The sequence below is a fragment of the Bacillus rossius genome, chromosome 3 (genome assembly GCF_032445375.1).
Source record: "Bacillus rossius redtenbacheri isolate Brsri chromosome 3, Brsri_v3, whole genome shotgun sequence".
Taxonomy (NCBI): domain Eukaryota; kingdom Metazoa; phylum Arthropoda; class Insecta; order Phasmatodea; family Bacillidae; genus Bacillus; species Bacillus rossius.
This window is the reverse complement of record NC_086332.1, coordinates 19,546,129-19,560,175: the sequence shown is the minus strand read 5'-3', so window position 1 is coordinate 19,560,175 and position 14,047 is coordinate 19,546,129.

Here is a 14,047-nt window from a genome sequence, read left to right as displayed (position 1 = left end):
ACTGGCTGTAATCCACCTATAAAACGTAAACAGCGCCAGTTGGCATCATTCGGTATAGAGCGCGCGCGCGTAGTCGAAGATCGATAGCGATAGCTCGCAAACTTCTTGCTACGCGCGCGCTCTGTTTAAAACCGAGTTAACTATAACTGGCAACCCGCGCCATTTTATGCGTATCAATACAACTCACGTTTTTGCTACGGGTTTTTTTACGTTGAATAAAATGGTTTTATGGCTACGAGCTTTATTTTTATTTGCAGGATGTTGCAACGGAATGAACAGTTGACGATTGTGGTTATTGCATACATTTTAAAATTTATTTCACCAAATTTACGTCTGTTGTTTAGCAAAATTGATCTACTATTTTGACAATGAATATTACTGGTTTTTTTTCTTAATATTTCATGCATTTGTGTTAGTAAAATTCTGTGCTGCAGTTATAAAGAGTTTTCTTTGTTGTTACAATGACAGACTCTTTTTCCCTATTTATGCAGGCACATGTAAATAGACATTACAGTGAAAAAAAATTTTTTCCAGAGAGTATGTTGAAAATTTGGGGTGCGGGTCATACATGGGGGCGGGTGGTACATGGGTAAATACGGTAAGTATTTTATAATAGCTTCTATTTTATACGGTCCTACTAAGAATTGAACATATGTATTTATATTTTCCGAAAATCAGCTCCCAAGAGTCGTTTAACCCGGGAAACGCCTGGTAATTCAGTCAGTAGAATATAAAGTCACGAGAGAGTTTAAAATAATAATAACTTGCGCGACCTCTTACGGCTCGTAAATAGCTAACACCTAGGAGATAGTTATCGGGTCAGAAAATATGTGACCCAAAAAAAAATGTTTGAGAGCTTTAGGAATGAATGCACATTAAAATACCTGAAATAATAGTGCAGACAAGAAATTAATATAACGAATGCGGCGTGTATGACCGATCCTTAAAATGCTCAAATCAATATTAAAAAAACACACGCACAAATCTTACCGCTTACCGATATTTTACTTTTACTAAATGTTAGAATTTTTTACTATCATAGTTTTTTTTATCATACTTGCTTTTTTTTAACATTTTTCTACTAATTTCTTTCCAATATAATTTTGTTGTGGTATTTTCTAACTGCTTGTTATGAAACGCCTAAGCTCAAAAATATCTCAAAATGACTAAATAATAGGTATTATTGGTACAGACACTGTTTATCGTCACATTAGAAAGGTCGTGCTGGATTTCCTTGAATGAGTTTTTTGCACGGGTTGGTTTGAGGTGTCTCCCAGGTGAGCGTGAGCAGGGTCTACGCTCGCTGTAGCCCAGGAAACAAAGGTTTCAACCTGTGAAAAATTTGTCCAAAGCTGAATTTTTGCACAGTGGTAGAGTCGACTATGCTTAATAACATACCGAAAGTGTACCGCTGTAGACCTTGTGCGTATCACTGAAAATTTGCAGTTAAGTCCTAGATGACAGCGACTTGCAGCAGTTCATTAAAATGCGTCTTATTTTCGCACTTTTTACCGTAGACTCTCGATAGCTATATGAAAATAATCTTAAAGCACTACTACTCACATTAATAATGAATAAAGTTCTAAAAGTTAATATTAAAGGTAAGAAAAAAAATGTTAAATTAATGAAATAAGTTTTTTTACATCAGTCAAGGCAATAAAAAGACAATTCACTTAAAAATAAAGGGTCTTACGCAAATATTCCTTTAACAAAAGTTGTTGTATAGTTCTTAAGCTTTACAGGGACATATCTCTCAAAAGTCGAGCTCAATTTATAGGATCACTAGAGACTCCGGAGCTTATCAATGTCGTCTACGCACTGCGACAGAGCCACAGCCGCAAGCGCTGTGGCCACTCTCACTCCCACGAAATCGAAGATTTTTAATCTTTGTAAAATTTGCTCCTAACTGAAATTTAAAACAGCGGTTACATTCAAGATATCTAGCAACATTTGAAATGTTTACTTCCGCAAACCTTGCGCGGAACACCGAAAACGAGAAGTTAATTCCTAAATAATACTTTATTGACCACTCAACAATATGGCACTATAACGTAATTACTATAGTATACTTTCAGAATAGCAAACCAAAACATTATTCTCAATGATTAAATTTAAAAATCTTTCACTACGTTTTACTAAATATGATATTTATTCAACAATATTAGAAGAGTGGTGTTCTGAAAAAAAGGGCACAAATGAAAATACGTATTACAAAAACACGTAGAACCCGATGTGAAAACATTAAATAAAAGTAGTTGCAAAGTTCTTAAACTTTAAATTAGTTTATTTGTTGAGAGCTTGGTACAATGTGTCCGAGCCGCGTAGTGTATACAACTGCGAGGTTGTCGAAGTAGGCTCGGGTCGGGACGAATTTCGCCGTAAAGAAACAAAGGTTTTTAATACAGGGAAAATTATCCCAAAGAAAAAACTTTGTACAATTGCAGAATGAACGTTTCTTAGTAACATATCAAAAGTTTACCGATGCAAACCTTGTGCGTCACACCAAAAACGAGCAGTTAAGTCCAAAATGTCAATTGTTTGCAACGATCCATAATAATGGATATTGCAAATGCAGTTTATGGAGTAGACTGACAGTATGGAACCCAAAATAATCTAGAAACAATGCCCTATCTGAGGATAGTGATAACAAGTACAAAGTTTAAACATATTTCAATAAAATAGACAATTTAAATCATTAAAGTTAACGAATTCACTTTCATTCAATTTTTAGGAAATATAAATACATTTTACATAAACTTAAAGAGCCCAAAATGGAAATCGCTTTTTATAAACGTTGTTGCATATTTATTCTTCTTTAAATTGGTATATTTTTTAAGTGTCTCATACAATTAGTCTGACCGCTGAAGCGATCCGAGCCGCGTAGTGTATACTACTGCGATGTTGTCGAAGTAGGCTCGGGTCGGGACAAATTTCGCTGTAAAGAAACAAAGGTTTTTAATACATGGAAATTATCCCAAAGAAGAAACTTTGTACAGTTGTAGAATGAACGTTTCTTAGTAACATATCAAAAGTTTACCGATGAAAACCTTGTGCGTCACGCCAAAAACGAGCAGTTCAGCCCAAAATGTCAATTTTTTGCAACGATCCACAATAATGGATATTTTAAATGCAGTTTAAGGCCAACGCTGGCAGTATGGAACCCAAAATAATCTAGAAACATTGCCCTATCTGAGGATAGTAATAAAAAGTACACAGTTTTAACATCTTTATATAAAATAGATAATTTAAATCATTAAAGTTGAGAAATTCATTTTCATTCAATTTTACGGAAAAGTTAATATATTTTACATAAACTTAAAGAGCCCAAAATGGAAATCGCTTTTTATAAACGTTGTTGCATATTTATTCTTCTTTATATTGGTATATTTTTTAAGTATCTCATACAATTAGTCTGACCGCTGAAGCGATCCGAGCCGCGTAGTGTATACTACTGCGATGTTGTCGAAGTAGGCTCGGGTCGGGACGAATTTCGCTGTAAAGAAACAAAGGTTTTTAATACATGGAAAATTATCCCAAAGAAGAAACTTTGTACAGTTGCAGAATGAACGTTTCTTAGAAACATATCAAAAGTTTACCGATGCAAACCTTGTGCGTCACACCAAAAACGAGCAGTTAAGTCCAAAATGTCAATTTTTTGCAACGATCCATAATAATGGATATTGCAAATGCAGTTTATGGAGTAGACTGACAGTATGGAACCCAAAATAATCTAGAAACAATGCCCTATCTGAGAATAGTGATAACAAGTACAAAGTTTAAACATATTTCAATAAAATAGACAATTTAAATCATTAAAGTTAACGAATTCACTTTCATTCAATTTTTAGGAAATATAAATACATTTTACATAAACTTAAAGAGCCCAAAATGGAAATCGCTTTTTATAAACGTTGTTGCATATTTATTCTTCTTTAAATTGGTATATTTTTTAAGTGTCTCATACAATTAGTCTGACCGCTCAAGCGATCCGAGCCGCGTAGTGTATACTACTGCGATGTTGTCGAAGTAAGCTCGGGTCGGGACGAATTTCGCTGTAAAGAAACAAAAGTTTTTAATACATGGAAAATTATCCCAAAGAAGAAACTTTGTACAGTTGTAGAATGAACGTTTCTTAGTAACATATCAAAAGATTACCGATGCAAACCTTGTGCGTCACACCAAAAACGAGCAGTTAAGCCCAAAATGTCAATTTTTTGCAACGATCCACAATAATGGATATTATAAATGCAGTTTATGACGAACGCTGGCAGTATGGAACTCAAAATAATCTAGAAACATTGCCCTATCTTAGGATAGTGATAAAAAGTACAAAGTTTAAAATATGTTTATAAAATAGACAATTTAAATCATTAAAGTTAACGAATTCACTTTCATTCAATTTTAGGAAATATAAATACATTTTACATAATCTTGAAGAGCCCAAAATGGAAATCGCTTTTTATAAACGTTGTTGCATATTTATTCTTCTTTAAATTGGTATATTTTTTAAGTGTCTCATACAATTAGTCTGACCGCTCAAGCGATCCGAGCCGCGTAGTGTATACTACTGCGATGTTGTCGAAGTAAGCTCGGGTCGGGACGAATTTCGCTGTAAAGAAACAAAGGTTTTTAATACATGGAAAATTATCCCAAAGAAGAAACTTTGTACAGTTGTACAATGAACGTTTCTTAGTAACATATCAAAAGATTACCGATGCAAACCTTGTGCGTCACACCAAAAACGAGCAGTTAATCCCAAAATGTCAATTTTTTGCAACGATCCACAATAATGGATATTATAAATGCTGTTTATGGCGAACGCTGGCAGTATGGAACTCAAAATAATCTAGAAACATTGCCCTATCTGAGGATAGTGATAAAAAGTACACAGTTTTAACATCTTTATATAAAATAGACAATTTAAATCATTAAAGTTGAGAAATTCATTTTCATTCAATTTTACGGAAAAGTTAATACATCTTACAAAAATATAAAGAGCCCTACGTGAAAATCGCTTTCAATAAACTTTGTTTCATATTTATTCATCTTTAAATGGGTATATTTGTTAAGGGTCTCATACAATTTGTTTGACCCCTGAAGCTATCCGAGCCGTGTAGTGTGTACTACTGTGAGGTTGCCGAAGTCGGCTTGGGGTCGGGATGAATTTCGCTGTTAAGAAACATGGAAAATTATCCCAAAGCAGAAACTTTGTACAGTTGTAGAATAAACGTTTCTTAGTAACATGTCAAAAGTTTACCGATGATTCTTTGTGATCACACCAATAATGAGCAGTTAAGTCCTAAATGATAATTTCCCAAACGATCCACAAAATTGTGTTTCGTAAATAATTTAATAACTCTATAAATACTTTTTTTAAGTAGGCTCCCAGTATACAGCAAACTTGGTTTGTCCTCAAACGCCATATTACTACGGTAATAGGAATATGAAATCACTACAGACAAGATTTTGTTCCGTTTACTATGGTGAAACCAGAGCTAACCGAGAAATGACCGAACGTCCCGGAAAGTTGTGATTTTTGACGATATTGCGCGAGTAGCACACCCGTACGTGACTACAGAGAAGGGATAGTTTCCTTAACCGTTAGGATTTCTGGTACGAACACCCTCTCACAGGGAGGGTCATAAAATACGGTCAAACTCTTGCAAAAACATCCACCACCGCTCTTTGCCACTAGCAATCCAACGACGTCAGCTAGGCGCAGCACTCAAATACATTAACTTATTAAAAAAAACTGAATATGTAATGCTACCTATACGTTTTACAACACAACTCGTGTTTTGTTTATTTTCTGGAAAAAAAAAAACCTATTATTATAGGAATTATGTTGTAAAAGTGAAAAAAAAAAAAAAAAACTCAGAGTACATTTACGATGTATCGTTTTATTCAATTTTTATGTAGTAAACTGATTTTAAAGAAGTAAATATATAATTTTTCATTTTGTCGAATACAGGCTACATTAAAATTTTGCATTTTTCTGATCTAAAATAAAACGATGTATCAGAAATAAAAAAAATTTGTTGCTAAAAACATAATTTTCAATAATAAAATTTTTTAAACATAATAAAACCAGAGGTCCTAGAGTTTTTCTTTTACAAGTTTCAAGCAAAATCGTTTTTTGTTAATTTTATTGTAACAAAAAACATTCATATAAGAAAAAAAAATGCATATCTCATTACATGTAACATACACCCTCTCATATGAATTAGCTATGTTTTAAGTTATCCCTAAATAAGACCCAGTTGAATGAGTGTCGCAGTACGCAGTGTGACGCAATGCCGCGCTGGAACGGCGCGGCGGTGGCCGTGAGAGATCAGTACGGCCGCAGTACACTGCAACGCTCGGGACGCTTTAATGAGCCAACTAATTACGTTAGACTCTTTATAAATATACTGTCTTAAATCTAAAGGAATAACCAAAAACATTTATTTGAACATTTTTCGCATTGGACTCTTCAAATTGGTGTAAATAGTATTTTTATCTGAGTGGCAAAGATAAAAAATAATATGTCATGAATTAATCGCTTAATATCACATCTTTAATATTAACAATTTATGCTTTTTACAACATTAATAGCTGTATTAGAGTCTCAAGATTATTTTGGTAGTTTTATGGACAGTCTAAATTAAAAACTGTACAAATGGGTAGCATTTTAATGGACTGATGTAAGTCACTGTCATCTAGGACTTAAATGCAAATTTTCGGTGATACGCACAAGGTCTACAGCGGTAAACTTTCGGTATGTTATTAAGCATAGTCAAATCTACAACTGTGCAAAAATTCAGCTTTGGACAAATTTTTCACAGGTTTGTGCCTTTTTAAGTCTTGGTTTCCTGGACTACTGGGTTGGGGCCAGCGGGCAGCGCGTGGACGCCGCGTCCAGGGACGACGTCTCCCGCCGGCCTGACGGCGCCCGGCCGGACCCACCTCGACGGGGCGTTAATCAGGAGCCGGCGAGCCGTGAGTCGTAAACACCGGGGGTCTGACCTGCCCCGGTGGCGCGCAACAGTGGCGCCAATCGACACCTCCGGCCAGTTGACCAGCCCTCGCTCGTCGTTCCGAACAGAACACACTGAAGATATAGGCTTTGTATTGCTTTGACGTGTAAACATCTCGGGAATCCTTCTTTTTCACAGACGAGAGAGCCAAACGCCCGATCGTGCATCTTCGGTTTTTTTTTTTTTTGGTTCATTGTAAATAAATATGGCGGTGTTGATAAAAGGATGTTAATGGTCAATTTAGGTTATGTTAGCTACATTATAAATACTTTAAAAACATTTTGGACGGTTGATTTGGTTAGGAAAGCTACATGAAAGATACGGGGGAAAAAAAGCATGAACTTCGGGTTTTGGCTCTCTCGTCTGTGAAAAGTAAGTAGGCTTCGCAAACATCTTAGTCGCACTGAAATAGCACGGAACGGAAATGTGTAACCACGGTGCTTGCCATCTGTGGCGGATGGCGCGAACCAGAGTTCATCGAGTTAAAATGTAAAAAAAAATACTTTATAATATCATCTGTTTAGTCAATTTCAACAATGGGAAGTATTTTAATAAACTCCTTTCTTTTTTTTTCGAAAATCAGGTCCAAAGCAGGTTTTTTCCCCCCATGTCTTTTTATCTTTTATCGGAGCCAGTTCATTACATGGTTTAAAAATTTCGTCATGTTAATTGAATGATTCGACAGTCTGCGTATCTGCTTCGGCAGTGAACTATTTCGGCGTGGCGGTTGCTGAAACTACGTGTGATTCGCTTCCAGAAATGTAGTTTGAAAACACGAATTTTCACATATTTATCACGCTCGGCATTATTTAAAAGAATTCTACTTTCAATCTCGTGTCAAATTTCCGCATTCTAAGTATATTTGCAACATGGGAACACATGAATTTGTTGGTTACCGAGGAGGTTAGATGTTCACACATCACTAGCGAGTACTGAAGACTCGCTCACATATATTTTTTTTTTTACTCTCAGGGTGGTTTTTGACATACTGAAATTTAAAAAAAAAAATCCAATAATTTGCTAATTGCAAAAGGCTACTGTCAAAAAATACGCTGAATGTTTCAAAATTGTTAGTGCGAGCAATTCTCGGGGGGATGATAGAAAACAAACAGACAAGCACCCACAACACCACCTGACAACACGCGCTCGAGCTCGACCTGCGACGCGCAAAAGGGCGGCTCGTGCTCTTGTACGAAAATATGAGAGATAGAACAGAAAGAGGTGGAGTAACATGGCACCAATGAATGCGAGAGAATTGCTCAATCCAACCACACGGATCTCACTTCCTTACGACTGCTCAAAACTGCGGCCGCCGACAGTGACTCAGACTTCACACCGCCAGTGTAGTGACCCCGCTATCGGCCAAAACACCAGGCGTCTGTCATTTAACTTCCCCACAAAACTCCTTTCAATTTTTCCATAATATGTCGAGTTAAAACGTTAATACTCAGATATTTCCGGGCGAAGTTTTTTTTATTAATGGAAAGTAATTGCTGAATACATGCAGTTACAAATTTGTGTTTCATGAAGGTGGACTAGGGTATTTTGTATCACTCATCCACCACGGTGGCAACTTGAAGATTTGTTCACGAACTAACAAATTTCAAGGATTGGAGTCGACTCCTAGACCATCACGGCATCCGAGGACCATACGTCACGCCAATTAGGTCGTCGCTGAAGTGTCAGCTACACGCACTCACTCCGCACTGTGCATTCGCACCATCCCTACACCCCTCCATCCCCTCTCCCGCTAATTTTGAAATATAACTGCCCTCCTTCCAAGTGCTCAAAAATAACATCCTGGTGACGTGGATGGAGATATTTCATCTCGGGGGCTCCTTTTGATTCATTTTTATGTTCCCTTGCAACGAGAATTTATAGGGAGTCGGGGTTCCTTGTGAAAACAAACCCTGTGCTTTGATGTAGCAACGTGTTATTACTATTATTATTTTCAGAACACGTTTTCTTCTTTGTACACACTAATATTGTTACAAAATAATATTTGTATGTTTTTAATGTGAAGTTCTCATTCCTGGATATAAATTTTGTTCCACTACAATTAAACATAGTTATGCAGTGCAAAACCAACTGGAATTTTTTTATTTGGGATCTCAGAGCAAATATATTATAAATACCTTAGACCATTGATTTCAAAATGAATCATGGTTGAAAATAACAACTAAGTCTATTATATGACTGAGGTGTAAGTGTATAATTTAATTGGCTACGTTTTGTGAAAATGCCTGTAGCTAAAAATAATAAGTTTTCTGATTATATAACTGCATCCAGCTGTGCCAGCCATAAGTACTACAACCGTAAGTACCATTAAAATATTCACTGTGAATATTGTTTGGAACTCCGATATACACCGTAGGTTCAAGGCTTTGAACTTTTACCAGATAAAAATATATTCTTTCTTGCAAGCGGGATTCGAGTTTTTAGCCCACTAAATCTCGTTTAGAAGAGGGCGATATATTCAACTGCTACATTGGAACGTGTGTTTCACGTGCGTCATTACAACAAGATAACGCGACCCCGAAGATATAAATCGGAGATCATGATCTCCGAGGCTTCGGTTTCACACGGCAAAAGTCAATGTTTCGTACTCAGCCCCTGCTTTGACTCAGATTCAAGCGGTTCATGTTCGGAGCCAACATAAATATTTGCTGATTAAATATAATTTTTCGAGCATACGCCATTGAAGTTTTGCAATGTTTACATAGAAAAAAATTCAATAATGTAAAATAAATAAAAATGAAAAAATAAACCCACAGATAACAAGCCTAAATCAGCTGATTTCAAATAGATGGACCCAATTATGAAACTAAACAGGTACTATGGACATCACAATGACATCCACACAGATGAATATATTCAAATTTAAAATATTAAAGCACAAGAATTCCTTGGAAGAAATTGAGTCATGAAAAAATAACAGCACAGACAAAAAAAAAGTGGGCTAACGACGTCGAGACAGTTTCAAAAGAACAGTAAATACAGACAGACGACAAACCTGGACAACGCAGCAAACATACGAAAACTACGATGAAAATAAACAGTATTATGAACAACACAATTACAAAAGCGTATACTGTGTTTGTCAGCGCTGTCGTCTTTATGTAGTCCATAATACCTGTTTATTTTCATCGTTGGGTCCATCTGTTCGACATAAGCTGATTTAGGCTGGTTCTTTATGGATTTATGTTTTCATTTTTATTTCTTACTAGCCGTGTGACCGATGGGATTTCCCATCCTCATTTTTGTTGACTTTCCAAAAACGCTGATACAACTGACTTTTATATATAATGTTAAATACCAATTTTATATTTATAACTTCAAAAATGACCAACTTCTTATCAAAATGTAATAAGTAGGCACACAAATTACAAAGATCCTCTTAGCCAAAAAGTCATATAAAAATAAAACCTATAGAAAGAAGAAAAGCAATTACGTAAAGTTTTTAATATCCAAAATACAAAGCGAAATCTGTAAATCCGTGTATCTTAGCCAAGTAAATTAAATTTTAGTTTGTATTCATAGATTCCCTTAATTCTGTTCCAGATCCATGTTTTGACTTTTCTACGAAATGTACTAAGCTGACAATATACCTAAGAAATTATATATATATATATATTCGTGATATAAAGCCCTATATGTTGCCCCAAGTTACGTTCAAGTTACCTTTGATAACCCCATGAAAATTGGAACTTAGCGTGTTCAAACAGATAATCTCAGAGACAAACAAAAAAGGCCGTTTTTTTTTAAATAATCTTATTGTATTCTGTTACACTTCCTACATCAACCGCACTCAGTTTTAGCCATATATTTTGAATGTACAGACATGACGGTTCTAAATTTTTACTATGGTGTAGATTTTGCTTTTTTGAATCTTTTTTTTTCATTACAAACAGTGCAAAACTGCAATTGTATGTCTAAAAAAATTGTATTAAATTAAAATTCCACATTTCGCGAATCATTTAAAGAACATAAATCTTGACTATCCCGTCGCCTTAAGGCTCGGTCTCACATGCAGTGTTGGTTATGTCATTTTATTGTCATTTATGTTTGGGTACAACCTTTTTTCGTCCAATATAACAAACATTTTCTAGGAATAAAAGTTCACGCAAGTAATCGTATTTACGTGCACTTGCGTTCATCTTTTCCGCTATTTTTGGCATATAATATAATTTTTTTCTTATGGCTAGACACTTTTAATTCATCCCCTATTTGAAAACACTGCCAACGTGGAAAATACACATTTTGACGCGATTCAATTCCAAAGATGACTTTGCACGCTGCACTGTCTACGTAATAGCGCATGCGCGTTTGTCGTAAGAGTACTGCTCTCTTTCAAAGTTTCACGCCTTCAGATGATCAACTGCAAACTGGTTTGTAAAATAAGGTTCAATGGTTTTCGCCATTGTCTGGATTGGCTAGGCTAGTTGGTTTCAGAAGCATTAAGTTTGAAGAAATAATCTCTTGACGATTTTATTGGCATTTCAACCACTCTATTCATAGCATCAATTGCTACCAGTATGTTTAAGTCATGTCGAGGTTGAAGAAGTAATCTCCGACGCTTCCTATCGACAGTGCTACGGTTAAAATTGCAACTGCAATGCCGACCGAAACGTTGGGGATTATTTCTTCACAATTGATGCGGCTAAAAATCTACCGAGGGCAACTGCTATCCTGTAGCTGACGACTGCACTGGATATCTCTGCAACGCGAAGCGAACTCGTATTTTTCGCGTTGCACCTTCAGACAGCTATGTATAGGGACTGGAAAAATTCGCGGGTTCAATGACCTGTAGGATGAACTCCATAGTTCTACGTACACTCGGTCAAATTCCACCCACTCATTGGCTGCTGTCTTGTGAGACGTCCCAACGTAGCAGCCTGTGATTCGATACAGCTTTGGTCGGGTGTTTCTCATTTGCACAGAGTCATCCAGGTGAGTTGTGAGCCAATAGCAGAGGCAGCACTGAGGTATAACTATTTGTATTTTAGCCTATCGCGAAATGAATTCGCGAATTTTTCCGGTCCCTATCTATGTAGAACAAATCGCTCACCCTTGGTCCACTCTTGCGCGCGCACGGCCTGGCCAGCGCAGCGATCAGGAAGCTGTGTGTCGGCGCACATTTTCTGCTACGGCGAGTCTAATTGGGCCGGCACGGCGCGTCCTCACCTGCGATTCGCGGCGACAACGGCGCAGAGCGCACTCACGTCTGCAGAAGCGAACTGCCGTGACAGTCGATATTCTCGCTATTTAAACGCCGTGTGACGCAATAGTAAAGGCGTCATGTTCAATGTTGCAGAGCCGAGCAAAGGGAAAATTCAGGAAGGAGATGGTGGTAAAGATATGGAGGGGGGAGGGGCAGCCGGAAAAAATAAATAAGAAGCAAGGAGCTGAAACTAGAGGAAATACGTAACCAAACCTCAAAATCTAATGGAAACCTTTTTTGCATTTTGTTGTTGTTATTTATTTATGGCACCATTAAACCTCCTCACCATGGAAGTAATTGAATTGTGGAAAATCCCCCCCCCCTCCTTCTTTTCTAATTCTGACGATTTCAGAAAATGCCTCTTCGCCCCTTATGTGCCAATTGATTTCGCCGTGACATACGTTTCGACGGTCCTGTTGCCGAATAAGACGTTCTATGTCGGGGCCACAAACATAGCTACAGTAGGGGCCAGGAATCCTGCGAGCTGTCACAGCTGTTATGATGGGCGAGTGAATATGAAGGACGTCAGGGGAAGTAGAGAAAAAGGGGGGAGGGAGAATATTGCAGCGGAGGGAGTCTCTCTCACTTCCTGCATTCTAACCGTATGAAGTATATTGCAGGTAGTGTGCGAAGAGTAATGGAGTTGAAGGTAAAGCATAGGAAAAGTAATAAGGTTATTCACCGCAAAGAGAAAAAAAAATTAGTAAAGTAATATCAATATGTGATCACGAAGTTCCTCAAAAATGCCTTTCTATTCATATTCACAAAGCAATGGAACTTGTTTCAAATCATACTGATGTAAGTCAAGCAACAGTTATGCATATTCGGAAGAAACAAATTGCAATGCCAGCAAATGAACAGCATACAACACTATTGAAAAAAAGAGGTAGGCCATGCATTCAATACAAGTGTAATGTCCATCAGTGATGTTAAAAAAGTTATTTAAAGTTGGTTATGTTAGGTGTACAAAATAGAACAGACGTGCTTGTGTTTACTTATTTTTGATTATTAAGGTTGCTACAGCGTATTTTATGTGTAGGCCACGAAAAAAATTCAAGATTAATATCGACAGGCTTAGATAAACATGTCATAAGAGATACAATCCAGGAATTGTAATTTGTAAAGAATTTTGTTCACACAGTGCGCAAACTGAGTCCAGTATTAATGGAAAAGATAGATTGGCAATGGAGCCCTCCAAGACTCAAGAGATTATTGCGAAGTACGAGCTTCGTCTGGAAACGGCGCGAAGACAGGTGTCACTTGATCGAACGAGCCGATAGTGACGTGGTGCTCCAAGTACCTGACACAAATTAGACAGTGTAGGTCCGAAGGTAAAGAAGTGGTTTACCTTGATGTGTCGTGGATGAATACAAATCTCACATTCGAGAAGTGCTGGCAACGCATAAATGAGGTAACGGGAATAACTAAAGAAAATGCAACCAAGAGGATATTGGATCATATTTGTTCAGGAAGTGGATTTCTCCCACGGGGATTATTGATGTACAAGTCAACTACCACAGTCAGAGATTATCATGAGGAAATGAATGCTACTAAATTTAAAAAATGGCTGTCCGTACATGTTATACCAAACTTGCTGCCATATTCTGCTGTAGTGATGGGTATTGCGCCATACCACTCCAAATAAGACGATAAGCCTCCTTCGAAATACAGTACGAAAATGAAATTATTACATGGCTAAAACACACAGGTGTAGAGTGTAATGACAAAAATGCTGAAATTTTTGTTGATTAAACTAGTAGAAAATCACAAACCAAGGAGAAAATTGTTTTAGTTGATCTACATTTAAGAA